The sequence below is a fragment of the Vicia villosa genome, linkage group LG3 (genome assembly GCF_029867415.1).
Source record: "Vicia villosa cultivar HV-30 ecotype Madison, WI linkage group LG3, Vvil1.0, whole genome shotgun sequence".
In the NCBI taxonomy this organism is placed as follows: domain Eukaryota; kingdom Viridiplantae; phylum Streptophyta; class Magnoliopsida; order Fabales; family Fabaceae; genus Vicia; species Vicia villosa.
Window position 1 is genome coordinate 150,262,574 of NC_081182.1, and position 27,845 is coordinate 150,290,418.

Below are 27,845 nucleotides of genomic sequence, written 5' to 3' on the forward strand. Positions count from 1 at the left end.
AATCTTGAAAACATTTTTCAATGTTTTCATCATCCTCCATCTTGAAGGCTTCATATTTCTGGATTAAAGCAAGAGCTTTGGTCTCCTTGACTTGGGCATTTCCTTCATGAGTCATTTTCAATGATTCATATATGTCATAGGCAGTTTCTCTGTTTGATATCTTCTCATATTCAGCATGAGAAATAGCATTCAGCAGAATAGTCCTACACTTGTGATGATTTTTGAATTCTTTCTTTTGATCATCACTCATTTCTTGTCTTGTCAGCTTTACTCCTCTAGCTTTCACAGGATGTTTGTAACCATCCACCAGAATATCCCATAAGTCACCATCTAATCCAAGAAAGTAACTTTCGAGTTTATCTTTCCAATAATCAAAGTTTTCACCATCGAATACTGGTGGTCTAGTGTAGCCATTGTTACCATTTCCATTGTGTTGCTCAGCACAGCCATATGTAGATGTAGGTGGTGGAGTCTCAACCATCTTAACTTAGTGTTTTTCTCTTCCTGAATCTTTTCTAACACGGTTAAGTGCTTGCACCTTAGAACCGACGCTCTGATGCCAATTGAAGGATAGAAAAACACTTAGAAAGGGGGGGGGGTTGAATAAGTGTGACTTTAAAAACTCTTAAGATAAAAACAATTGCATAATGATTTTTATCCTGGTTCGTTATTAACGAAACTACTCCAGCCCACCCCCTTAGAGTGATTTACCTCACCTGAGGATTTAATCCACTAATCAACCTTGATTACGATGGTTTTCCACTTAGATACCTTCTAAGTCTTCTAGAGTATTCTGATCACACCTTGATCACTCTAGGAACCTTTTACAAATTAATGTAAACAAATTCTTACAAGAGTATTACAATGCTTCTTAATAAGTTATAATCACAACTGTGATATTTCTCTTAAGTTCTAAGCTTAAAATCTCACTAAGATATTACAAATAAAGTGAGGTTGAAGATGAAGTTCGTAAGACTTTGATTCAGCAGCGTTTCAGCAAGTATGAAAGAGTTGTTCGTAAATTGGTAACCTTGCTTCTCATCATAACTTCACTATTTATAGGCATTTTGATAAGATGACCGTTGGGAGCATTTAATGCGTTGCGTGATCCGTACAGCATTGCATTTAATGTTTCACTCTTTTGTCAACTACCTCGAGCCTTGCTTTTCCTTCTTTAACTGACTTTGCCTTTAATAGCTGCTAACGTTCCTTTTGTCAGTCAGCGTAGCCTGCCATCTTGTATTTGCTTCTGATCTGATGTTTGTAGATACAACGTTTGAATTAATCAGAGTCAAACAGCTTGGTGCAAAGCATCTTCTTGTCTTCTGACTTTGAAGTGCTTCTAGCGGGATACCATAAGAACTTCAGTGCTTCTGCTTCTGATCTCAAGTTCATCTGATGCTTCAATAGACCATGTTCTGATTCTGCTTGACCATCTTCTGATGTCTTGCGAGACCATTTTCTGATGTTGCATACTTGAACCTTCTGAGTCAGTGCTTCTTGCGCTGAATTGTGCATACTCTTTATATATTTTCTGAAATGGAAAATGCATAGGATTAGAGTACCACATTGTCTTATACAAAATTCATATTTGATGTTATCATCACAACTAAGAATATTGATCAGAACAATTCTTGTTCTAACATAAAATTGCAACTCCAGCGGTTAAAATCACAAAGGATGTTCTAAAACCGAACATGTAAAGGTTTACCTCAAAAGCAGGTAACAGAGGAAGTTTCACTCCGTGGAAATCGTTCACAAAGCCACTATTCGGGTATTTCTTTGAAAACCATCTATCCATAGTACTATATATTGGTTGACAACATATCTGCCGAAAAAGACGATACAAATAAAATCGTTGAAAAGTGTAAATGGTTTAGTATGAAGTATGAACTAAAATTGATTGGTAAGAGATTATGATAGTACTTGATATCCTCCAACTAGATGAATGATGATACAGAAATTGGCAATGTCAATAAGCCAGAAAGGCTCATAAAATCCAAACCCTGTCAACAGATTTCCCGGAGCAGCATCTCCAAAAGCCGCATATCCAAAACATCCACAAAATAGGTAGAAGAGTGTTGTAATTGCGATTGAAATCACGGAGGCCTTTTGTGGTGGTCGTTTTCTTTACCTCCCCGTTTCACTTGGGAGGACGGCACGCTAAACCCTTCACGCGAAATTTGGAAGGAGAATGCGCCCGTGGTGGGATGAATTTTGTTTCAGTTCTTCCTACGATATCACACGAACTTTCTTATTTGTCCTACGAGTAGGAAAGGGGAAAAAAGATCTCAACTAAACCCTAGGAGTTTGCTAAGTGTGGGGATTTCACCTAGACTAGAAATTCTGGAGTCCGGGAGGTCGGTTATACATAGGGAAGTGTTTAAACACCCTACATATCTGTAGTACTCTACAGGAACCTTCTCTGTGTCATTGTGTTTGTGTTTATTGCTAATGATTGGGAAAGTTTCTCCTTTGTGTTAGGAGAAGGAATTGAATTGATTTGAAAAGACAGACAGACAGACAAACTGACTTTTTTTTGTATTTTATTAGCTCGCTGAGATTCCTTGTGAACCTCATGCCTACATATCCCTAGTGGAAGTCAGAGCTTAATGTAGTTCGGGGAACTAACTAGGGAAATTAATTATTTTTGGTGCCTTGCTTGAAGCTCAAGGTTGAAGCTTGGAATTAAATCTCTGTTTACAGTAAAGAGACATGAAATTATCTCTACAGAGAGGTATTTGTACTATTCTACCACAAACATTTAAAGGAGTGACAGAATAACTGAATTCATTTCATTCAAGAGGGGGACCTTACTTGTGTATGTGCAAGTATACCAGTCAAATGCCTCTTAAATGAAAGAAAGATGCTCATCCAAATTAGGGAAAGTTACCACATGTCTGGGTTTTACTGCCAGCTCATGCCTTTCAAAATCCTAAATGGGAGACTTGATTAAAATTGAAATTGAAATGGAAATGTTTGTTTGAATGTGGTAGAGTAGTAAAAATATCTCTCTATAGAGATAAGCTATGTCTATCTACTGTATAAAAGATTTGACTTTAGCTGGCTTGTATGAGGCCCAAGCTTGAGGATTTTTGATTGATTAATTATTATTATTGACTCTGGGAGATGGCTCCACTGGGGGTTAATTACAGGGTATTTTTGGTGTTCTGTACAAAGCCCAGAATTGAGGCTGACTCTACTTAGGGAGACTCTATTTATGTGCCTTGTACAAAGCCCAAGGTTGTGGCTAACTATTAAGGATAATTGAATTTTTAAGACTATGAATGACTCTATTTTATGTGCCTTGTACAAAGCCCAAGGTTGTGGCTGACTGTTGCTAGGGAAAACATTATTTTCTGCCTTGTACAAAGCCCAAGGTTGTGGCGGACTCTTAAATGAATTAAGTATGGATGACTATATGGGGAAAGATCCTAAGTGTTAGGAATCTTTGATACATGAAAAATATGGTTTATCTGCCTTGTACAAAGCCCAAGGTTGTGGCTACTGAATGATGAAGAACTCACTGGGGAGACTCTATTATCTGCCTTGTACAATGCCCAAGGTTGAGGCTGACTCTTGACAGGGGAGTTTTATTGTTTGGGTGCCTTGTATGAAGCCCAAGGTTGAGGCTAACTGTTTTTGTTGGTTTTGACTCTACTGAGGAGGTTTTATTTATTAAAAGACTATTTTTCTTTGGAAGCTAACCCTTTCCAGGGATTTTGACTCAGCTGGTGAATTTGTCTGTTAAAAGACTGACTTTATCATGTTTTTTGGAGGCTGACCCTTTCCAGGGATTTTGACTCTTTTGGGGAAATTATCTCCTAAGAGAATGAAATTATTTATTAATTAATTTTGGAGGCTAACCCTTTCCAGGGGTTTTTATTGAAATGAAGGAATGTGTGGAAGCTAACCCTTTCCAGGGATTTTGACATTTTAGACAGATGTTGGAGGCTAACCCTTTCCAGGGGTTTTTGACATTTTAGACAGATGTTGGAGGCTAACCCTTTCCAGGGGTTTTTGACATTTTAGACAGATGTTGGAGGCTAACCCTTTCCAGGGGTTTTTATTAATATGAATGGCAGAAAGATTATCTAATGGAGACTTCTTGTTTAAAGCCCAAGATGAAGGCTGACTCAATGCTGAGGATGACCAAACATGGATCCTAGACTCTGCTAAGGAAGATTGATGAAGATAAGGGTGACAGAGACTGTCCATGTCTCTCATTCCAAAAGGTGTACTCAATGCAAAATTGAGACAAACTTAGCTTGTTTAAGGTCTGGTTTAAATTGGAAGAAACTCACCAGGGTAGGCTAAAAGGTGACTAAAGACCTGTTCCTATGTTTATAAGAAACCTGATGGGTCCTTGTATACAAGCTCAAGAGGAAGCTGGAAATGCTTTTAAGAAGCCTGTGGGTCCTTGTACAAAGCCCAAGAGGAGGCTAATCGAGGGTCCTTGTTATAGCACAAGAGAAAGCTATGTAGTTTTGAACTTATTTTGGCTCTAAGCAAATGGGTAAGAGGTTTCACCGGGAATAATTCCTCTTTGGGTGGATGTGTCCTATTTATTTGGATTCTAAGGTTTTTGCCAAGATGTTTCACCGGGAATAATTCATCTTGGGGGTTTGAACTACAGATCTCTAATTAGGAAAGAGCCTTCACCGGGAAGACATTCTCAATCCTAGGTCATATTCCTATAATATATATATAGTTTAACTGTCCTAGGGTTTACACTCAAACGTAGTTCTAAACTAATATATATATGCACAGTTTATATTTGACAGTAATTTAAATAAAGACTGTAAATTGAAAGCTTGTAAAGCCTAACCTGGATGGAGTGGAGGCCATTGAAGAAGTATGTACAGAGCCTCAACAGTAATTTTTGTTGTTTTGTTGATAACAGGTGAATATATATATGATAAACAGTTAATGGTTTTTGAAAACAGAAGAAGTGAAGATGGACAAAGGTCACATAGGTATCTGAAGAGTTTCACCGGGAATAATGCCCTTCAAATACCAGAAGAATGTTTTTGAAAACAGAAAGAAGATTTTGAAAATACAGTTTTGAAAACAAGCTAAGAAGAGAAGGTTTTTGGGACTTACACTCTATTAGAGGCCCAGTACTTTGCAGTACTGGTGATAAAAACAGTTGGAAATGATTTGAAATGATATAAGGTTTTGTTGTTTGAAAACCTTAATCATTTGATTTAATCAGAGATTGAAAACAGTTTTGAGAATTGACAAAAGTCAACTTAATTAAAGTAAAAATAAAGATTTTTACTTAATTAAGACCTAAACAATTAGGGTTTTATCATAAAATTATTTACAAAGTGATTAGGTTAAAATAAAGTGATAATATATATTTAAAGTATTTAAGAAAACACTTAAAAACATACTATTTTAAACCTAATTAAAATTCAAGAAATAAATAATATTTTTATGATTTTTTTGACTATTCACAAAATAGATATATTAAATAATAGGTGTATGAAAAATGAAGTGAAAATGATTTATTTTGATAGGTGAATTAATTGTGTGAAGTTGTGAAGAAATTTAGTGTGAAAAGTGATAAAAAAATGGTTTTGTCACCTAGAGGGGTTGAACTCACGCCCTCCAAGTCATTGGCCAAAACACCCACCATCTGGGCTACGCGCGCAGTTTGTTTAAGATGCACATCCAACTTATTATATTTTCAAACAAGTGGCAAAACATTGAAAAATAAATGAAGCAAAAAGTCTGGGGCGAGGGGGATTCGAACCCCAGACCTTGGGCATGAGGAGACTAAGAGCGCATGTGTGGCCACTAGGGCAAGTTGTTCAGTCGTTAATAAAACGCACACCATTCAAAATAAAATAAACTCTCCCCTGAGAATTCAAATTTTGCGCGCCACCACCATCTTCGTCTTCAACCTCAAGCTCTCCATTTTTTGAATTTCTGAACTTACTCGTTTCTCAACCATTTGCAACGATGTAAACATGAAACTTGCTCTAAATTCACTCACGATTCTAAATATGTAACTAACATGAACTATCATTAACTACATCTAACTAATTTACCAGAAATCGTGAAGAACCCTAAAATTTCAAAATTAAATTAAATGACTATACTGAAAGATAAATGGATGATGATAGAGGGTTTTCAATCCTCTGATGATGCTGAACAAGATAGAATCGAGCTATTTCACAAAGAGTACTTAAATTAAAGAGAGGGAGTTCAGAAACTTACCTCTGAAAATGGAGATCGTGAGGATGATAGAGAGCAACTGGGCTTGTATGAATGATCCCAAAAGCTTCCTTGTGGCTCAGTGATGCTAACTGAATGCTTGTAATGACCTCAAACCTCCTGAATTGTTCTATGGACCTCCCTCGATTTCAGCTTCAAGTGAACATGGAGGGTGTTGATTCTCGAGTTACAGATGAGCTGCAGCCATCTGGTTAGCTTCACTATGACCTGAGGAGTGTGTCTGGATGATTGGCTTGCCTTGAAACCTTCTGAATCACTCCATGGACCTCCAACTGCAGATGCTCCAAAGTGAGAGCAACAATGGTGTTCCTCCACCTACAGAAGTGATCCAGGTGCTTGGATCACCTCAAATGACCTCCCTTGAGATGTTAGAATGCTCACTTCCCAAAGATAAGCTCTGGTTTGAAGAAATCGATTCTTCTTGCCAAAGAACTTTGAAAAACAATGAACAAGAGAAGAGAAAGAGAAAGCAAGTAATATGGTTGCTTTGGTGTGTTTTTCTACTGAATTGTGCTCTCCTATTTATAGGCAAATGTCTCAGTACTGAGTGAGAGAGTGAGCTTGCTTAGTGAAGCAAGTTTGGTTTCTTAGCCATGAAGAAATTTCAAAGAATATCCAAGTGTGATCATTGCATTTTCGAGCCACCTCCCCTATCCATTGATTCTATCTGATCTTAGGGGACAATTCAGATGCAAAGTGAGCTCTAATTGGTTGGTGAGAAGATTCCTTGGGTGATTCATCAATTTGCCATAAATTCTCAAATGTAATCATTACATAATCACATGTTCTTGTTTTAGGAATCTTCTTCAATTATCATGGCATGGTGAAAATGAATGCATGTCATGTTTGCAGATGTATTATGGGTCATGTAGCATCTGTATTTGAGGTCATGTGCACAAAACTTCAAAGTTCCAAAATGATGCATGACCTATAATTTCACTTCATGAGGCCAACTTTGAACAAGCATAACTCTTAGCTCAAATTGAATTTTGAGAAGGTTGAACACAATTTGGAAAGCCCTAAACATCTACTTTAAATCATTAGTTTATGTCTTCTTCAGAATCCTTTGGGAAATTTGTGAAAAATGAGGCCAAAGTTGGAAGAAAACTAGGTTAAAACACTTAGAAAAATTTCTAAGTGTTTATGACCTAAACTTCAAAATTTCCAAAACTTCATAAATGGTTGATCTTTTGAAAAAAGTTCCCTTGTAAGATGTTGTTTTATTTGGCAAGATCTACAACTTTCATGTTGGAAGTTTTTTGAGTTGTGTAGGTGAAATTTTGAGATCTCACCATGCCTTCAAAAACCCTAATTCCCGACTTTTCGCTCCTTGATGAATTTCTTTGAATTTCTTTGGCCAAATTACTTTGACATCCATATATTGATGATATTGATCTTTGAAAGTTATTTTTTGACCAAAAACCTTAAAAGTCAATGATGATCCTTCACAGTTGACTTTTTCCTGACAAAGTGAATTTTTGGGCTTTTGTGTAGAAATAAGATCTTCTCCCCAAATGGATGATATAAATGGATTATATGGAGGTAGTAGAGATCCTTGAATCATGTCTTGAGTTTTGGATTCATGCCCTGATCAGAAGTCAACTATCTTGGTGAATTAGGTCAAAACCCTAATTTGTCGACCATGTGAAAATAATGACTGTAGACTTTGAATTGAAGTGTGATGTCTAGTAGATCTTGTCATATGAGTTATTTGAAGATGATTGATGTCTTTGAATGACCCTCTGAGGTTTTTTAGGGTTTCCCAAATGTGATCCCTGATTTTAGTCCTTGATAGGCTCAAAACCCTAGTCTGGTGACCTGAGTAAACCTGTACTCATATGACTGGATGTCTAATCAATCATAGATGAGAAAAGTGAAGTTTTTGAGCCCCATGATTGTATTAGAGACTAATCTTTGTATTGATTGATCCTTTGCCTGAGCTTTCTTGTCTTTGAGCATCCTCGATTAGGTACCAGATGGAGAAATGACTGCTCTGGGTACTTGTCTTGACCTGATGAAAAATCCTGAAGATATGCCATCTCAGGGGGGTCAAAAATTAGGGTATGACAGATGCCCCTATTTAAGTTTCTTTTATCTGGAGGGAGAGAGATTGATATCTCGATCTCTCCTGCGTAAAAGAGACTTAAATATCAAAGAATGCCCGAATTTTGGGCGCTCCTGAGATGTTGTAATTGATAAAATCTTTACATGACTTGATCCCATTGTCGCGCTTGGCGGGGGATGATGAGACAAACTCCTGCAGAAATACTTGATGTGGATTCTGGTGAATGGATGGCAATGTAGGATGCGCAATCCATCTTCTTTAACTAAGTGTTGATACTTAGAAAAAGGTAAACAACCTCCCCCTTGTTTCGGATGTCCATATCTCGAAACTGGTCTTAGTTGTGTTTGGACAATATCTCAGATAAAGAGAAAATTTCCAATGGTCTGTTTCCTCGTCAAACTTCTTACCAGCACTTGGAGGTAAGATACCATTTGACGGTAATAAAGAAACTTCAAAGGTTTGTTTCCTCATCAAACTTCTCATCAGCACTTGGGGATGAGATACCATTTGATGGTAATAAAGAAACTTCAAAGGTTTGTTTCCTCATCAAACTTCTCATCAGCACTTGGAGATGAGATACCATTTGATGGTAATAAAGAAACTTCAAAGGTTTGTTTTCTCATCAAACTTCTCATCAGCACTTGGAGATGAGATACCATTTGATGGTAATAAAGAAACTTCAAAGGTTTGTTTCCTCATCAAACTTCTTACCAGCACTTGGAGGTAAGATACCATTTGACGGTAATAAAGAAACTTCAAAGGTTTGTTTCCTCATCAAACTTCTCATCAGCACTTGGAGATGAGATACCATTTGATGGTAATAAAGAAACTTCAAAGGTTTGTTTCCTCATGAAACTTCTCATCAGCACTTGGAGGTAAGATACCATTTGACGGTAATAAAGAAACTTTAAGGTTTTGTTTCCTCATCAAACTTCCCATCAGCACTTGGAGATGAGATACCATTTGATGGTAATAAAGAAACTTCACCATCTTCCCTTTTGACCTGGCATCTTTGAAAGATTGTCATATGGGCCCATGCTTTTTTGAGGGGCTAATGACTTTGTTTGAAGGCGGACGAACTGTTTTCGGGGTGAAAACTGCCATTCGTCGATTGGTGCCTGGGGAATCAACAAACTGTTTTCCTAAGGGGAAAACTACCGTTTATTGACTCTGTGGGGAACTAAACATCCCTGAAACAGACAAACTGTTTGAAGAAACTACCATTTGTCGATCTCTTGAGTATTTAACAGACAAACTGTCTTTCCTTGGGGAAAGACTACCATTTGTTGACTCCGCTGGGGATCATGAACTATCTTCTGGATGAAGACTACCATTCACTGATTCTGCTGGGGAATCATTTGTCGATCTGCTGGGAGATTCTGAATTATTTTCTTTGACGAAAAGGTGGCATCTCTTGACCTTGCTGGGGAAATACCAAACCTCTGGGGAATTCCAAAATGCAAAGCAGATTATCTTATCTGAAGAAGACTGTCGAATGTGGCTCTGCAGGAGAATCTCGGCTGAGGAATTCCAAAAGTGAACAAACTATCTCTTTGAGGGAGACTACCATCTATTGACTTGCTTGGGGAAATCTCTCTACATGGATTGTTGTCTTGAAGGAAAAAGTTTCTCCAGGACTTGCAGGGGAAACTTGAGTTCATGCCCTCATGACTCGGGCATTCTCATGATTAAAAGCCTAATTTGACTATGCAGTTGTGATGTAATGTATGCATGAATATTATGACAATTATAAAATGTAAAGTGAATGTGAATAGAATTGTCGCGGATGTAAAATCCTAATGATACGACTTGAATTCTTGTTGATCAGAAGATGTCCTCTTCTTGTAGTTCGAACTCTGTTTGGAATATCTGGCTATCAGTTGTCCGCTGTCCGAAGTAAATAATATGAATTGAAGTAAAGATCCGTCATCGGGAGATGTTCGCAAAGCGACCTCATGGGGAAATATTGGTTCCCGGAGTCTCAACCGTTCTCGGAGCAACTGTTTGCATTCTTCCTATTGTTTGTAAACCTCAGAAAGAAATTTCACCTTTATTTTTGCAAGTAAATTCATTTTTATTTTATGAAAACATTTGTTTCAAGAAATTGACTGTTTAAACTTAAAATGCATTCCAAGAAACTGAATAAGACTAGATTGCAAAGGAAAGCACAAGGCTCAAATTATTATATATGGAATGGTAATCAGCCAAATGCTTGATTCCATGGAGTATTTACAAAGTTGGAGATTGGTAATTTTCGGGAAAAGGGCTACGATGAAACGTGACGATCGTTATCTTTCCTTTCCACTCCGAGTTGCGCTGTATTCGTGCTTCGTAGAAGATGACCTACTGCTGATGAATACTCCGCTATGGATTTTGAATGATCAAGTTTGTCCTGAACACAGTTACTTGCCATATATCCCTAACTTTTGCGTAAACTACCCCTTTCGGGTTTTAAGTTTACCGGGATTGATTATTTATTTTTTTATGTCTCTAACTTTTGCCTGAATCGCCCTTTCGGGTTTTCGATTCACCGAGACGCTCTTTTTTGCCTAAGCCGCTCTTTGCGAGTTTTCAACTTAGCGAGCTGTTCTTTTATTTATTTAGGCGAAGTATTTCTTGACTACGTCGACGTTCACAGGACGGGTGAATTCTTCTCCATCCATAGTCGTGAGTATTAAGGCTCCTCCTGAGAAAGCTCTCTTGACCACGTAGGGGCCGTCATAATTGGGAGTCCATTTCCCTCTCGAATCTGTGAGAAAAGATTGAATCTTTTTGAGTACAAGGTCGCCTTCTTTGATTGTGCGAGGTCGAACCTTTTTGTCGAAAGCTTTCTTCATTCTTTGTTGATATAGCTGTCTGTGGCATAAAGCTGTCATGCGCTTTTCTTCGATTAAGTTCAATTTATCGAATCTGCTTTGACACCACTCGGCTTCTGTTAATTTTGCCTCCATCAAAACTCTCATTGATGGAATCTCAACCTCTATAGGTAGGACTGCTTCCATGCCATATACAAGGGAGAAAGGAGTTGCTCCAATCGAAGTACGTACTGATGTACGGTAACCGTGAAGAGCATACGGGAGCATTTCATGCCAATCCTTGTAAGTGATGACCATCTTCTAAATGATTTTCTTGATGTTTTTGTTAGCTGCTTCTACAGCTCCATTCATCTTTGGTCTGTAAGGAGATGAGTTGTGATGTTCGATCTTGAATTCTTCACAAAGCTCCTTCATCATTTTGTTATTCAAATTTGACCCATTGTCAGTGATTATCTTGCTAGGAATGCCGTAGCGACAGATGATGTGATTCTTGATAAACCTGACGACAACTTGTCTTGTAACGTTTGCATATGAAGCTGCTTCAACCCATTTGGTGAAATAGTCTATAGCTCTTTGATATGTTGCCCCTGCGTTCTTTAGTCCAAAAGGCATAACACGGTAGCAGAACGTGCCCCAGGGGGTGATGAAAGCTGTTTTTTCCATGTCTTCAGGTGCCATTTTGATTTGGTTGTATCCTGAAAATCCGTGCATGAATGAGAAAACTTTGGATTTTGCTGTACTGTCTACCAACATATCAATACGTGGTAAAGGAAAATCATCCTTAGGGCTAGCTTTGTTCAAATCTCTGTAGTCGACGCACATGCGGACTTTTCCGTCTTTCTTAGGAACGGGAACAATGTTAGCTAACCACTGAGGGTATTCTGAAGTGACGAGGAAACCTGCGTTGATCTGCTTTTGAACTTCCTCTTTGATTTTCATGGCCATCTCCGGATGAGTTCTTCTTAATTTTTGCTTGACCGGAGGGCATTCTGCTTTTAACGGCAAGTGATGCTCCACTATACTGGTATCCAACCCTGGCATATCTTGATAAGACCAAGCGAAGACATCTGAGAATTCTCTGAGCAGCTGTATCAAACTCTCTCTGATCTCTGAACTGAGCGAAGCTCCAATCTTAACCTCTTTTCTGTTTCCATCGGAACCAAGGTTAATGATCTCTAGAGGCTCATTGTATGGCTGAATGGCCTCTTCCTTTTGTTGAAGTAATCGTGAAATTTCCTTTGATATTTCTTTGTCTTCTTCTTCCTCTGCCTCGAATACAGGAAACTCAAAGCTTGGAGAAGTCATACGGTCGCACGTTTCAACGGGGTATTTTATGATTAATCTGCATATGTGTGATAAGTTTTATTTAGACAACGAGGGAAGACTCGGTGTATGCAGTTAATGGAATATTTGATGTTTTTTAAGGGTGTTTTTTAGGATTACCAATTTCCGAAAAAGAGAAAAGGAAAAACTAAACGAAGGAACAGAATGACATTTTTATTTATTGACAGTCATTTCTTGAAACAAAGACCCTATAAAACAAAACTCTATTGCTTTGGGCGAAGCAAAGAGGGACATTTTCCTAAGAAATAGTAAAATGCAAAGCCCTATGAAACATCTCTTCACCCTGGGCTATGGTGAGAGGACAAAATAACGGTGAAAGTTCCTACTTAGGAGTGCGAACAACAGTCGAAACTTCAACAGCTGTCCAGTAGTGGCGAACCCCATTGTGCACTAAGTAATCTGGAACCTTAGGCTTAAGCTGGCCTGTGGTAGGTCTTGATTTACCAACCACTGTCTTTGCAACACTCAGACGATCTTCTTCTACTTCAGCAGACTGAGCGGTGTGAGCATACCCCTTTCCAAGTGGAGTATGTCGAACTTTCTTTTGAGGAAACTTCCAATCTTCTGAATGGAGAGACTCGTTGTCGGAGACACTTTCGAGATCGTCCTCTTCTGTATTTTGGTCTTGCTCTTCTCCCAAGATGGCATTGACTAGATATGTGAACTCTAGATCCGTAGCCTCGGAAGGTGACTTGGGGATATAATCCTCAATGATGATTTCACCAGTAGATGATGATGAATAGCAAGGGTTATACATCTCTTTTGGCTGAGAGAGGTACTCATAATCAATGTTCCATCCAGTTGGAACAATATCTTCAAGAGAGATTCTTGAACTTTCAGGAGCGGAGTATTTTACCATGTAGTCGAATTTTCCGCTTGGTTCTCCTAATGTATCCCAAGTCTCTTCGGGGATAGGAGGAACTTCTTCTGATGGACCATGACTTCTGGTGGTGAAGCTGTCAGTAACTTCATCACTGCTTGGTTGAGTCTTACTTTCAGATCCTTCATTTGGATAACAGCAAAGTGGTTCAGATTCTGATAGGGAGATGTATCCTGCTTTGTTGAGATAGGATAACCATTCCTCTTCATCGGTGCTTTCCGTATCGATGATATTGACTGTTTGTTGAACAGGTTGAAGAAAACCTCCACTGCAGAAAGTTTCTTGAATTGGGAGAACTACCTCAATCCCTGGAATAGCTTTTGATGATGTCGGAAAGAATCCAATTCCTGTTCTGTTCTTGTTGTTGGTAGGAATATTAATGTGCCCCCAACCACTGGTAGTGCCATCTTTTACAACTTGGATTGCATCTTTGTATGAAGAGATAGACGCTGCTTTCTCCTTTCCTTTGTCTAAGGAAAGTGCTTGGAATTTAGTTCCAACAACTTCTTTTGGTTCTATGTCGGAGAATGATGACAGGTTGCTGACGATTAGAGCTCGTTCTCCACATACGGTTACCAATTTGTTATTTCTTATGAACTTCAGTTTCTGATGAAGTGTTGAAGTAATTGCCCCAGCTTCATGAATCCATGGGCGACCTAGCAAACAACTGTATTGTGCTGGAATATCCATAACTTGGAAAGTGATTTTGAACGTCTGAGGTCCAATAGTTATGGGAAGATCCACTTCTCCGAAAACTGACTTCCTTGATCCATCAAATGCTTTGACGATGACATGACTTTTTCTTAGAGGGTAATCTTCGAAAGATAATCTTGATAATGTTGATTTAGGCATGACGTTGAGAGAGGATCCATTGTCTATTAGGACTCCTGTGAGTGTATTACCCATGCAGCCAACTGAGATGTGAAGTGGAAGATTGTGGTCCACTCCTTCTTCAGGAAGATCTTCGTCACAGAAACTTAGGCTAGTTCCGGCGGAGATGTTGGCAACGATGTTGTTGAATTGGCTTATAGTAACACTTGGTTCTACGAAAGCTTGTTCCAAAACTTTCTGTAGAGCTTCCCTATGAGCTTCAGAACTCAATAGCAGGGAAAGAACAGAAATCCTAGACGGAGTATGTAGTAATTGATCTACAATGTTGTATTCACTCCTCTGGATTAACTTCAAGATCTCATCATTTTCTTTCGCTTGAACAGCATTGGTCGGATGATTATCTTGCCTATGTGGTACTTCCTCTGAAGGTTTCTCCACATTTTCTGTTGTTCTGTTGAAGACTCGTCCACTTCTGGTGACTCGACTAACATCAGCAATGTTGACAACAGACGGTAATGGTATTTCCTTACCATTTTCAATGAATGTAGCGTTGTATTTGTATGGTATAGCCTTGTCAGACTCATACGGTACAGGACCTGGTAAGTAGATGACTAGTGGTGCAACTGCTGTCTTCCTGCTGTCATATTTAACTTGCATAGGTTCAACTTGATTAATTTGAGGAGATACGGTAAAGACTTCGTCATCTTCTCTGTTGGCAAGAACAGTAATGGTATTGTCATCCATCAGCTTTTGAATGTCGTTGCGAACACGCAAACATCCTCGTGAATTTCTTCGACAGATTCTGCATCTACTGTAAGCGTGGAAATCTGTTCCAAAGTAGGCAAGTCCATTTAAAGTTTTGTGGAACCTGACTACCGATCCTTCAAGGTCTTCAACTTTGTAGATTTTGTATTCTCCTGGACATCCTTGAACCATGTTGATGTCATGTTCAGTTCTGACTCGGATATGTTGAATCCATCCTAAGTCCATTTGTTCTTGTAATGCAGCTTGAACTACGGCACATCCTTGATTATTCTTTGGACAAATTTCACATGTGAAGTAGTTGTGAGGTGGTACATGACCGTACCCAGCTTGTTTAGCGTGCATCTTAACAAGATTTTCCCCTATCTGACGAATGTCGTAGATTTGAATGACATTGGGGTGTTGGTCTATCAGATTTACTGAAGCTTCTTTATGCTGCGGCAAAGGATTTGCTTGGACGTTTGGATTAGTATCTTTGAAGGATAGCATTCCGCTCTTCACTAATCGTTGGACGTCAATCTTGAAAGGGAAACAGTTCTCAATATTGTGACCTGGTGCCCCCTGATGATAGGGACAAGATTGGTCAGCCTTATACCATGGTGAGGAACTGTTTGTAGGATTTGGAGGACTCCTTGTCTGAATGAGTCCTTTTGCCAGTAATGTTGGAAACAATTCTGCATACGGCATTGGTACGGGGTCAAAGGCAGGATACCTTGGAGCCCGATTGTTGTAATTTGGAGGTCGAACCTGCTGCTGAGGTTGCTGCGACCTTTGTTGAATTTGTTGTTGCGAGACCTGAGGTTGATAAGCTGGCGCTGAGTTAACAACCGGAGTTATTGTTGCAACTTGAGGTTGGAATTTCTTCTTGATTTTGTGCAAGACATTGCTGACATCTTGATCCTTTTTCTTCTGGAAAGAACTTCCATACTTCCTTGGACCAACAGAAGATTCTGGTTCTTTGTTCAAGCGTCCTTCTCGAACTGCTTCTTCTAAACGCACACCCATGTTTACCATCTCGGTAAAGTCACTTGGTGCACTTGCAACCATTCGTCCGTAGTAAAATGGACTCAAAGTTTTGAGATAGATTTTTGTCATTTCTTTCTCTTCAAGTGGTGGACAAATTTGAGCAGCAACTTCACGCCATCTCTGAGCGTATTCCTTGAAGCTTTCTCTATCCTTTTGAGTCATGGCCCGGAGTTGATCTCTGTCGGGAGCCATATCCAGATTGTACTTATACTGTTTGACGAAGGCCTCTCCGAGGTCTCGAAAAGTACGAATCTCTGAACTGTCCAAGTTCATGTACCATTTGAGTGCAGCACCAGTCAGGCTGTCTTGAAAATAATGAATGAGCAATTGTTGATTATCAGTCTGAGTTGACATTCTTCGAGCGTACATCACAAGATGACTTTGTGGGCATGAATTCCCTTTGTACTTCTCGAATTCTGGTACTTTGAACTTGTGAGGAATCTTAACATTTGGAACCAGACAGAGGTCTGCAGCATTCTTTCCAAATAGATCTTGTCCTCGGAGAGTCTTGAGTTCCTTCTGCATTTGCAGAAACTGTTCTTGGAACTCGTCCAATCTTTCATACACGCCAGCGTCCTCACTTGGAGCGTGATGATATACTTGTCCGCCCTGCGGGGGAAAAGTATGCATAATAGGCTGTGGAGAAGCCATGACAGCAGATCTTGGAATCTCAGCATTCTGTTGTGCGAAACCCATTGCCGTTGCTCTTGGAACTTCAATTTCCAGAGGTTTGTAACCCTCCGGTGGACGCATATCCATGGTGACTTTTGGAGCTTCAGAAGCTGGAGGTATGTACCCTTCTGGAGTAAAGTTATACGGCATGCCCCAAGGTCGATCAGGCGGCATGGTATACTGAGGAATAGGAGTAGAAACAATCTCGGAAACCACAGTCCTTTGTGGTTCTTCTGGCGTTGGTCGATTCTGCGCAACTACCAGGGCTTCTACCATACTATTGAGTCTTTCAACAGTACCTTTGAGAGTATTAATCTCTTCTCTGAGTTCTTCATTCTCTTGCTCAAAGTCTTCCATTCTTTTCTTGCGACTTGAACGAGTGTTGTATGGATGAGACAGCTTGAAAGTCTTGGTTCACCTCCTTCTCCTCCTCTCTTTCTGGAGAAAGGAAAGTGACTATTAGATCCGCGACAATTCTCGTGTCAGTGCGTACGACTAAAGCGATGTATGATATGCAATTAAGTTATTATTTTTCAAGGAAACACCATAATTACGTTATGAAACATCAAACTTTTATTAATTAAGCGAAAACGCCGTTTTTACACACTTTGAAAATGGAAATACAGAGAAACTGAGAGAAAGGACTCTAAAATTTTGATGAAGAGCCGACTTCACGTTCTAACATCTTCTTCTGTTTCTTGAGCTGAGCGTTCTCTGACGTGAGCTGATCGATGATCCAGGAAGCAGGAGGGATATGATGAGAAAGTGATGATTGTGTCACTTGTCGATCGAGTACTTCAAGTAACTCATCCTTCCTTCTTAGGATGTTTTGAATTTCAACATTTTCCGTGTTGACAATTCGATACTTGTTCCTCCAAGCATTCCTTTCTTGGCATACCTTGTTTAATGCCGCTTGCAGTTTTTCAACATCGGTGGAGAAAAGGTAAATTGGTTCCCTTAGGGGAATAGGTTCTTGATGTTGATATGGCATCCTGAGCTTGAATGCTCTGACGCGTACCCATTGAAGGTAAGGATCCAGGGAGATGCAAAGATGTTTTCCTAACAATCTTCTCCCTTTGCTGTGAACAAGACGCCAGGCTTGGACAATTTCCTTCTTCAGCATGTTGCCATGATCGTCGATGTTCTTGAAGAACAGACCCTCCAATTGAATATTACTTGGAATGTTTTTCATGGGATAGCCGTATTGACGACGGGCTAAAGCTGGATTGTAACTGATTCCTCCCTTAGTTCCAATAAGGGGTACGTTGGGAAAACTTCCGCAACTGAAGATGATCTTGGTTTCGTCGTTGTCAGGACTACACCAATCAATGTCTGTATGAGTGAGAGACATGATTTTCTGTGACCAGTAAAGGCCATCCCTCATGTTCCAGAAAGTGCTAGACTTTGGTAGGTGTGAAACGAACCATTCGTATAACAACGGTACGCAGCATGTGATTAATCCTCCTCGCTGCAGGTTTCTTGAATGCACAGAGTGATAAGCATCCGCAAGCAAGGTTGGAACTGGATTTCCAATTAAGAAGATCTTAATTGCGTTGATGTCGACGAAATCGTTAATGTTAGGGAACAAAAACAATCCGTAGATAAGCAAAGCCAAGATTTCCTCAAAAGCGCTCATATCTTGGATGCTGACGAAGTACCGAGCTTGATCAAACAGGAATTTGGAGGGCAATCCTTGAATTCCTCCTCTACTCACCATATGAGTTCTGATGTCGACTACGTTCAAAGGAGTAGTTGCAGCAATGATAATGTCGTCAGGATTCTTTTCCAAACCGGAGTACGGATCTTGCGCGTACACGGGTATTCCAATCAGACGAGAGTACTCCTCTAACGTAGGTATGAGCTGATAATCTGGAAAGGTGAAGCAGTGATACGTTGGATCGTAAAACTGTACCAAGGTGGGAAGGATCCCATCCACCATGTTGGTATTGAGCAAAGGCAGAAGTTTTCCATACTTCTCCTTGAAAGCCTGGGGGTTGACCACCAGTTTTCCGAGCTTTCCCAGTTCCTCGACCTGGGGAATCTTGAAGGTGTATTTCCTAGCTCTCTTTCTTCCGTAATCCATGGTATAGATCCTTAAGTCCTTTCTCCGTTTCTCTCTTTCTATGAAGTTCAAAACGTTCGTTATTTAGTTTCCTTGAAAAACGACTCGAAAAAGACTCTTTTTGTTTTTAGTTGTTTATTAATGAATGATGCATGAATGCATGAATGCACACACAAGAGTTTTAAACAAACATGGCGTTGAAGGGTATAGTGGTCATGAAGTCCAAACGCAATCCCCGCCCCAATGGTAAACTAAGGTTAAGGATTTTTGTACCTGTAGAACGGGTTCTAAGGGTCTCAGAGTTTTTGCTCAACCTTAAAGATACGTTGATTGGTATCTATAAGAGAGTTTTCTCTGAGTGTAGTATCTGCGTGACAATTACTTCCGTAATCACCGCTCTACGTCCTAAAAAAGGCTTTAAGTGGGGTTAATGTGTTTCTAGGTCCTCCTGGTACAAATCAGTCTCGGAATGCAGTGGCGCAGTTAATCACAACCAGCCAGGCAAATCCCAAGAGTAGACTTGGAAACCAAGATTAGAGGGCCTTCACCGGGAAGACATCCTCCATCCTATCTTATGTTGCACTCAAATCCGGGTATAGGATTTCTCACCACAAGGGGGAATCAAGCCCTTTCCCGATACAGAATAAACAAAATAAACAAATATATATGCAACAAACACATGATATGACACAGAGGTTAGGCAGGACCTCTCTTGTTTGAGGGGGAATTTGGCATCCCTAATTCCTCATTGGGGCTGGACCAGCAACAGGTCAACCATTGGTTTGGATGAAAAACCAAGGTTTTGAACACTTATATCCCCAGCAGAGTCGCCATTTTTCTGTGGTGTCGTTTTCTTTTACCTCCCCGTTTCACTTGGGAGGACGGCACGCTAAACCCTTCACGCGAAATTTGGAAGGAGAATGCGCCCGTGGTGGGATGAATTTTGTTTCAGTTCTTCCTACGATATCACACGAACTTTCTTATTTGTCCTACGAGTAGGAAAGGGGAAAAAAGATCTCAACTAAACCCTAGGAGTTTGCTAAGTGTGGGGATTTCACCTAGACTAGAAATTCTGGAGTCCGGGAGGTCGGTTATACATAGGGAAGTGTTTAAACACCCTACATATCTGTAGTACTCTACAGGAACCTTCTCTGTGTCATTGTGTTTGTGTTTATTGCTAATGATTGGGAAAGTTTCTCCTTTGTGTTAGGAGAAGGAATTGAATTGATTTGAAAAGACAGACAGACAGACAAACTGACTATTTTTGGTATTTTATTAGCTCGCTGAGATTCCTTGTGAACCTCATGCCTACATATCCCTAGTGGAAGTCAGAGCTTAATGTAGTTCGGGGAACTAACTAGGGAAATTAATTATTTTTGGTGCCTTGCTTGAAGCTCAAGGTTGAAGCTTGGAATTAAATCTCTGTTTACAGTAAAGAGACATGAAATTATCTCTACAGAGAGGTATTTGTACTATTCTACCACAAACATTTAAAGGAGTGACAGAATAACTGAATTCATTTCATTCAAGAGGGGGACCTTACTTGTGTATGTGCAAGTATACCAGTCAAATGCCTCTTAAATGAAAGAAAGATGCTCATCCAAATTAGGGAAAGTTACCACATGTCTGGGTTTTACTGCCAGCTCATGCCTTTCAAAATCCTAAATGGGAGACTTGATTAAAATTGAAATTGAAATGGAAATGTTTGTTTGAATGTGGTAGAGTAGTAAAAATATCTCTCTATAGAGATAAGCTATGTCTATCTACTGTATAAAAGATTTGACTTTAGCTGGCTTGTATGAGGCCCAAGCTTGAGGCTTTTTGATTGATTAATTATTATTATTGACTCTGGGAGATGGCTCCACTGGGGGTTAATTACAGGGTATTTTTGTGTTCTGTACAAAGCCCAGAATTGAGGCTGACTCTACTTAGGGAGACTCTATTTATGTGCCTTGTACAAAGCCCAAGGTTGTGGCTAACTGTTAAGGATAATTGAATTTTTAAGACTATGAATGACTCTATTTTATGTGCCTTGTACAAAGCCCAAGGTTGTGGCTGACTGTTGCTAGGGAAAACATTATTTTCTGCCTTGTACAAAGCCCAAGGTTGTGGCGGACTCTTAAATGAATTAAGTATGGATGACTATATGGGGAAAGATCCTAAGTGTTAGGAATCTTTGACACATGAAAAATATGGTTTATCTGCCTTGTACAAAGCCCAAGGTTGTGGCTACTGAATGATGAAGAACTCACTGGGGAGACTCTATTATCTGCCTTGTACAATGCCCAAGGTTGAGGCTGACTCTTGACAGGGGAGTTTTATTGTTTGGGTGCCTTGTATGAAGCCCAAGGTTGAGGCTAACTGTTTTTGTTGGTTTTGACTCTACTGAGGAGATTTTATTTATTAAAAGACTGTTTTTCTTTGGAAGCTAACCCTTTCCAGGGATTTTGACTCAGCTGGTGAATTTGTCTGTTAAAAGACTGACTTTATCATGTTTTTTGGAGGCTGACCCTTTCCAGGGATTTTGACTCTTTTGGGGAAATTATCTCCTAAGAGAATGAAATTATTTATTAATTAATTTTGGAGGCTAACCCTTTCCAGGGGTTTTTATTGAAATGAAGGAATGTGTGGAAGCTAACCCTTTCCAGGGATTTTGACATTTTAGACAGATGTTGGAGGCTAACCCTTTCCAGGGGTTTTTGACATTTTAGACAGATGTTGGAGGCTAACCCTTTCCAGGGGTTTTGACATTTTAGACAGATGTTGGAGGCTAACCCTTTCCAGGGGTTTTTATTAATATGAATGGCAGAAAGATTATCTAATGGAGACTTCTTGTTTAAAGCCCAAGATGAAGGCTGACTCAATGCTGAGGATGACCAAACATGGATCCTAGACTCTGCTAAGGAAGATTGATGAAGATAAGGGTGACAGAGACTGTCCATGTCTCTCATTCCAAAAGGTGTACTCAATGCAAAATTGAGACAAACTTAGCTTGTTTAAGGTCTGGTTTAAATTGGAAGAAACTCACCAGGGTAGGCTAAAAGGTGACTAAAGACCTGTTCCTATGTTTATAAGAAACCTGATGGGTCCTTGTATACAAGCTCAAGAGGAAGCTGGAAATGCTTTTAAGAAGCCTGTGGGTCCTTGTACAAAGCCCAAGAGGAGGCTAATCGAGGGTCCTTGTTATAGCACAAGAGAAAGCTATGTAGTTTTGAACTTATTTTGGCTCTAAGCAAATGGGTAAGAGGTTTCACCGGGAATAATTCCTCTTTGGGTGGATGTGTCCTATTTATTTGGATTCTAAGGTTTTTGCCAAGATGTTTCACCGGGAATAATTCATCTTGGGGGTTTGAACTACAGATCTCTAATTAGGAAAGAGCCTTCACCGGGAAGACATTCTCAATCCTAGGTCATATTCCTATAATATATATATAGTTTAACTGTCCTAGGGTTTACACTCAAACGTAGTTCTAAACTAATATATATATGCACAGTTTATATTTGACAGTAATTTAAATAAAGACTGTAAATTGAAAGCTTGTAAAGCCTAACCTGGATGGAGTGGAGGCCATTGAAGAAGTATGTACAGAGCCTCAACAGTAATTTTTGTTGTTTTGTTGATAACAGGTGAATATATATATGATAAACAGTTAATGGTTTTTGAAAACAGAAGAAGTGAAGATGGACAAAGGTCACATAGGTATCTGAAGAGTTTCACCGGGAATAATGCCCTTCAAATACCAGAAGAATGTTTTTGAAAACAGAAAGAAGATTTTGAAAATACAGTTTTGAAAACAAGCTAAGAAGAGAAGGTTTTTGGGACTTACACTCTATTAGAGGCCCAGTACTTTGCAGTACTGGTGATAAAAACAGTTGGAAATGATTTGAAATGATATAAGGTTTTGTTGTTTGAAAACCTTAATCATTTGATTTAATCAGAGATTGAAAACAGTTTTGAGAATTGACAAAAGTCAACTTAATTAAAGTAAAAATAAAGATTTTTACTTAATTAAGACCTAAACAATTAGGGTTTTATCATAAAATTATTTACAAAGTGATTAGGTTAAAATAAAGTGATAATATATATTTAAAGTATTTAAGAAAACACTTAAAAACATACTATTTTAAACCTAATTAAAATTCAAGAAATAAATAATATTTTTATGATTTTTTTGACTATTCACAAAATAGATATATTAAATAATAGGTGTATGAAAAATGAAGTGAAAATGATTTATTTTGATAGGTGAATTAATTGTGTGAAGTTGTGAAGAAATTTAGTGTGAAAAGTGATAAAAAAAATGGTTTTGTCACCTAGAGGGGTTGAACTCACGCCCTCCAAGTCATTGGCCAAAACACCCACCATCTGGGCTACGCGCGCAGTTTGTTTAAGATGCACATCCAACTTATTATATTTTCAAACAAGTGGCAAAACATTGAAAAATAAATGAAGCAAAAAGTCTGGGGCGAGGGGGATTCGAACCCCAGACCTTGGGCATGAGGAGACTAAGAGCGCATGTGTGGCCACTAGGGCAAGTTGTTCAGTCGTTAATAAAACGCACACCATTCAAAATAAAATAAACTCTCCCCTGAGAATTCAAATTTTGCGCGCCACCACCATCTTCGTCTTCAACCTCAAGCTCTCCATTTTTGAATTTCTGAACTTACTCGTTTCTCAACCATTTGCAACGATGTAAACATGAAACTTGCTCTAAATTCACTCACGATTCTAAATATGTAACTAACATGAACTATCATTAACTACATCTAACTAATTTACCAGAAATCGTGAAGAACCCTAAAATTTCAAAATTAAATTAAATGACTATACTGAAAGATAAATGGATGATGATAGAGGGTTTTCAATCCTCTGATGATGCTGAACAAGATAGAATCGAGCTATTTCACAAAGAGTACTTAAATTAAAGAGAGGGAGTTCAGAAACTTACCTCTGAAAATGGAGATCGTGAGGATGATAGAGAGCAACTGGGCTTGTATGAATGATCCCAAAAGCTTCCTTGTGGCTCAGTGATGCTAACTGAATGCTTGTAATGACCTCAAACCTCCTGAATTGTTCTATGGACCTCCCTCGATTTCAGCTTCAAGTGAACATGGAGGGTGTTGATTCTCGAGTTACAGATGAGCTGCAGCCATCTGGTTAGCTTCACTATGACCTGAGGAGTGTGTCTGGATGATTGGCTTGCCTTGAAACCTTCTGAATCACTCCATGGACCTCCAACTGCAGATGCTCCAAAGTGAGAGCAACAATGGTGTTCCTCCACCTACAGAAGTGATCCAGGTGCTTGGATCACCTCAAATGACCTCCCTTGAGATGTTAGAATGCTCACTTCCCAAAGATAAGCTCTGGTTTGAAGAAATCGATTCTTCTTGCCAAAGAACTTTGAAAAACAATGAACAAGAGAAGAGAAAGAGAAAGCAAGTAATATGGTTGCTTTGGTGTGTTTTTCTACTGAATTGTGCTCTCCTATTTATAGGCAAATGTCTCAGTACTGAGTGAGAGAGTGAGCTTGCTTAGTGAAGCAAGTTTGGTTTCTTAGCCATGAAGAAATTTCAAAGAATATCCAAGTGTGATCATTGCATTTTCGAGCCACCTCCCCTATCCATTGATTCTATCTGATCTTAGGGGACAATTCAGATGCAAAGTGAGCTCTAATTGGTTGGTGAGAAGATTCCTTGGGTGATTCATCAATTTGCCATAAATTCTCAAATGTAATCATTACATAATCACATGTTCTTGTTTTAGGAATCTTCTTCAATTATCATGGCATGGTGAAAATGAATGCATGGCATGTTTGCAGATGTATTATGGGTCATGTAGCATCTGTATTTGAGGTCATGTGCACAAAACTTCAAAGTTCCAAAATGATGCATGACCTATAATTTCACTTCATGAGGCCAACTTTGAACAAGCATAACTCTTAGCTCAAATTGAATTTTGAGAAGGTTGAACACAATTTGGAAAGCCCTAAACATCTACTTTAAATCATTAGTTTATGTCTTCTTCAGAATCCTTTGGGAAATTTGTGAAAAATGAGGCCAAAGTTGGAAGAAAACTAGGTTAAAACACTTAGAAAAATTTCTAAGTGTTTATGACCTAAACTTCAAAATTTCCAAAACTTCATAAATGGTTGATCTTTTGAAAAAAGTTCCCTTGTAAGATGTTGTTTTATTTGGCAAGATCTACAACTTTCATGTTGGAAGTTTTTTGAGTTGTGTAGGTGAAATTTTGAGATCTCACCATGCCTTCAAAAACCCTAATTCCCGACTTTTCGCTCCTTGATGAATTTCTTTGAATTTCTTTGGCCAAATGACTTTGACATCCATATATTGATGATATTGATCTTTGAAAGTTATTTTTTGACCAAAAACCTTAAAAGTCAATGATGATCCTTCACAGTTGACTTTTTCCTGACAAAGTGAATTTTTGGGCTTTTGTGTAGAAATAAGATCTTCTCCCCAAATGGATGATATAAATGGATTATATGGAGGTAGTAGAGATCCTTGAATCATGTCTTGAGTTTTGGATTCATGCCCTGATCAGAAGTCAACTATCTTGGTGAATTAGGTCAAAACCCTAATTTGTCGACCATGTGAAAATAATGACTGTAGACTTTGAATTGAAGTGTGATGTCTAGTAGATCTTGTCATATGAGTTATTTGAAGATGATTGATGTCTTTGAATGACCCTCTGAGGTTTTTTAGGGTTTCCCAAATGTGATCCCTGATTTTAGTCCTTGATAGGCTCAAAACCCTAGTCTGGTGACCTGAGTAAACCTGTACTCATATGACTGGATGTCTAATCAATCATAGATGAGAAAAGTGAAGTTTTTGAGCCCCATGATTGTATTAGAGACTAATCTTTGTATTGATTGATCCTTTGCCTGAGCTTTCTTGTCTTTGAGCATCCTCGATTAGGTACCAGATGGAGAAATGACTGCTCTGGGTACTTGTCTTGACCTGATGAAAAATCCTGAAGATATGCCATCTCAGGGGGGTCAAAAATTAGGGTATGACACCTTTCTCATGGTTAGATGCTCTGATGGAAGAGACGCTAAAGTGTCCTATTCTCAGCAAAAGTCAATAATTTATTTAATATGTATATATATATATATATATATATATATATATATATATATATATATATATATATATATATATAATCAGCCTTTACTCATCAAATTTGAGTATGAAATATTGAAGGTACATGTATCTCAAGAAGGATAGTTGAGTATGGATAGGAAAAGCTAATGTCTCCAAGTGCCTGGAAGATTAACCAGACTTTCTGGAATAGTAATATTTTTATGATGGAAATTCAGTCTTACTTATGATAGTTGCTATGCCTAGTCCTACTCCAATGAATGGGTATGAAAATGACATAATAGAAGCCACAATTGAAACCCATGCCATGTCATGGAGATTCGGTATGAATGACATCAGAATCTGAACAAGTCCGAATAACATCATATATAAGTTGCCACCATAACTACAAGGAGCATTGTGTCCTTCCTTGTGATAACAATTTGACATCACAATAGCCCTGTATTATGAATTAGTAGAATAAACATGTGTCATTGGATTGTTGGCAGGTAGGTAACGGTAAAATGAATGTTTTTTTTGTTAAGTCAAGTTTATTAAAGCGCATAAGTGATGCCACAAAGACATTCTGTAACAACACATTACAATTATTGCCAATACAACTAACATGCATATCCAACGCCAAAATGACAAGCAGATCCAACACCAAAAAACTCCTATACTTGGAACACATCCTAATCCTAATAATGAGACCAACTGCTAAGATACCAAATCCATTCCAAATTAATAGGAATAATAAGAAGAACTATTTTTATGCAGTATATGACAAAAAAAATGACAGCATCTCCATTGACTAAGCTAAATTCGGCACCTGTATAACCACTCTAAATAAATCCAATCTGTTTCAGTCGACACCAAAAATGACACTACCGTCCGGACCTGGTCGAACTCACAGACACAGAGATGATAAACGCTCCATAGCCTTCTATTAAAATACCCTCCTATACTTCAACCACACTATCCATCGTGACAAAGAATCACACCACAACAATTAGCTTAATACTAATGATAGTTAACTTTCAAGTAATGAATACTAAAATATAGTGACCCTAAAATACATATCATTAACTAATTAACTTTCAAGTAAAATATTTAAATTCTCTAATCTAACTCCACGATCCTATCAAAGTACCTCAAACTGGTTGCTGCGGTAATTACATAGGCAACCGAAGTCCCATACAAGACCAAGAATTGAAGCAAACCAGCCACATATGTTCTTTTCATACCTGAATCAGCATTAAACTCAATTATAAGTTGTAATTGTTATGGTAGTTCATGAAAAGTGTATCTATGTTGTATAGTGTTATTACCAAGATTGACTCTAACAGCATTGATGTAAGAGTGGTTTCTTTTCCCGGTCACAGGACCAGGATTTCTATAGCAATCAGATAACAGGGATGAAGAAATGCATGTAGTTATTGCACAACAAAGTACAGCAACTGGCCCTCCAATCCATCCTATTTTAGAAATACTTCACACCAAAGACAAAACACCAGAGCCAATAACAGTTGTGATTATATGAGCCACAACACTTTTCACATTTCCTGCAGAATACAAAAAAAGAAAACATCAGTATTCAATTGGAGCAATCTTTAAACATATATGAATCTTATGATACTATAGACAAGTGATTTTACCTGTTCTTTTGGCATGTCCTTCATCATCATAAGCCCCAAAAGCACTTCTTGTTATTTGAAGAGAGCTATTCCTATCCATTTGTATCCAAGAATCAATCCAGTTCAAGCTCATGAAGAGTTCTGCATATAATATGAATAAAAGGAACTATGAGCAATTTGTATAATCAAAATGAAAATTTAACATAGTTTGAAAGCAAATGTTATAGCCTCACAAAAAGAGGTAAAGTTATCATTTTTATGAAAAAACACAATATCATACTTTCAATAAAATAGATGCAGTTTGGAATCTATGTATCATGCTTAATAAAACAATAACAAAGGCGTGAAAAAATGAAACATTAACAGGGCATGAAGAGGCGAAAGTTTGACAAATCATTTGAGAAACAGAGCA

At 38.5% G+C, this 27,845-nt stretch overlaps 1 pseudogene; it reads right to left on the reverse strand.

Moving 5' to 3' along the window:
* Nucleotides 1-1,639: 1,639 nt before the first annotated feature.
* Nucleotides 1,640-27,533, reverse strand: LOC131659161 (probable amino acid permease 7; annotated as a pseudogene).
* Nucleotides 27,534-27,845: the final 312 nt, after the last annotated feature.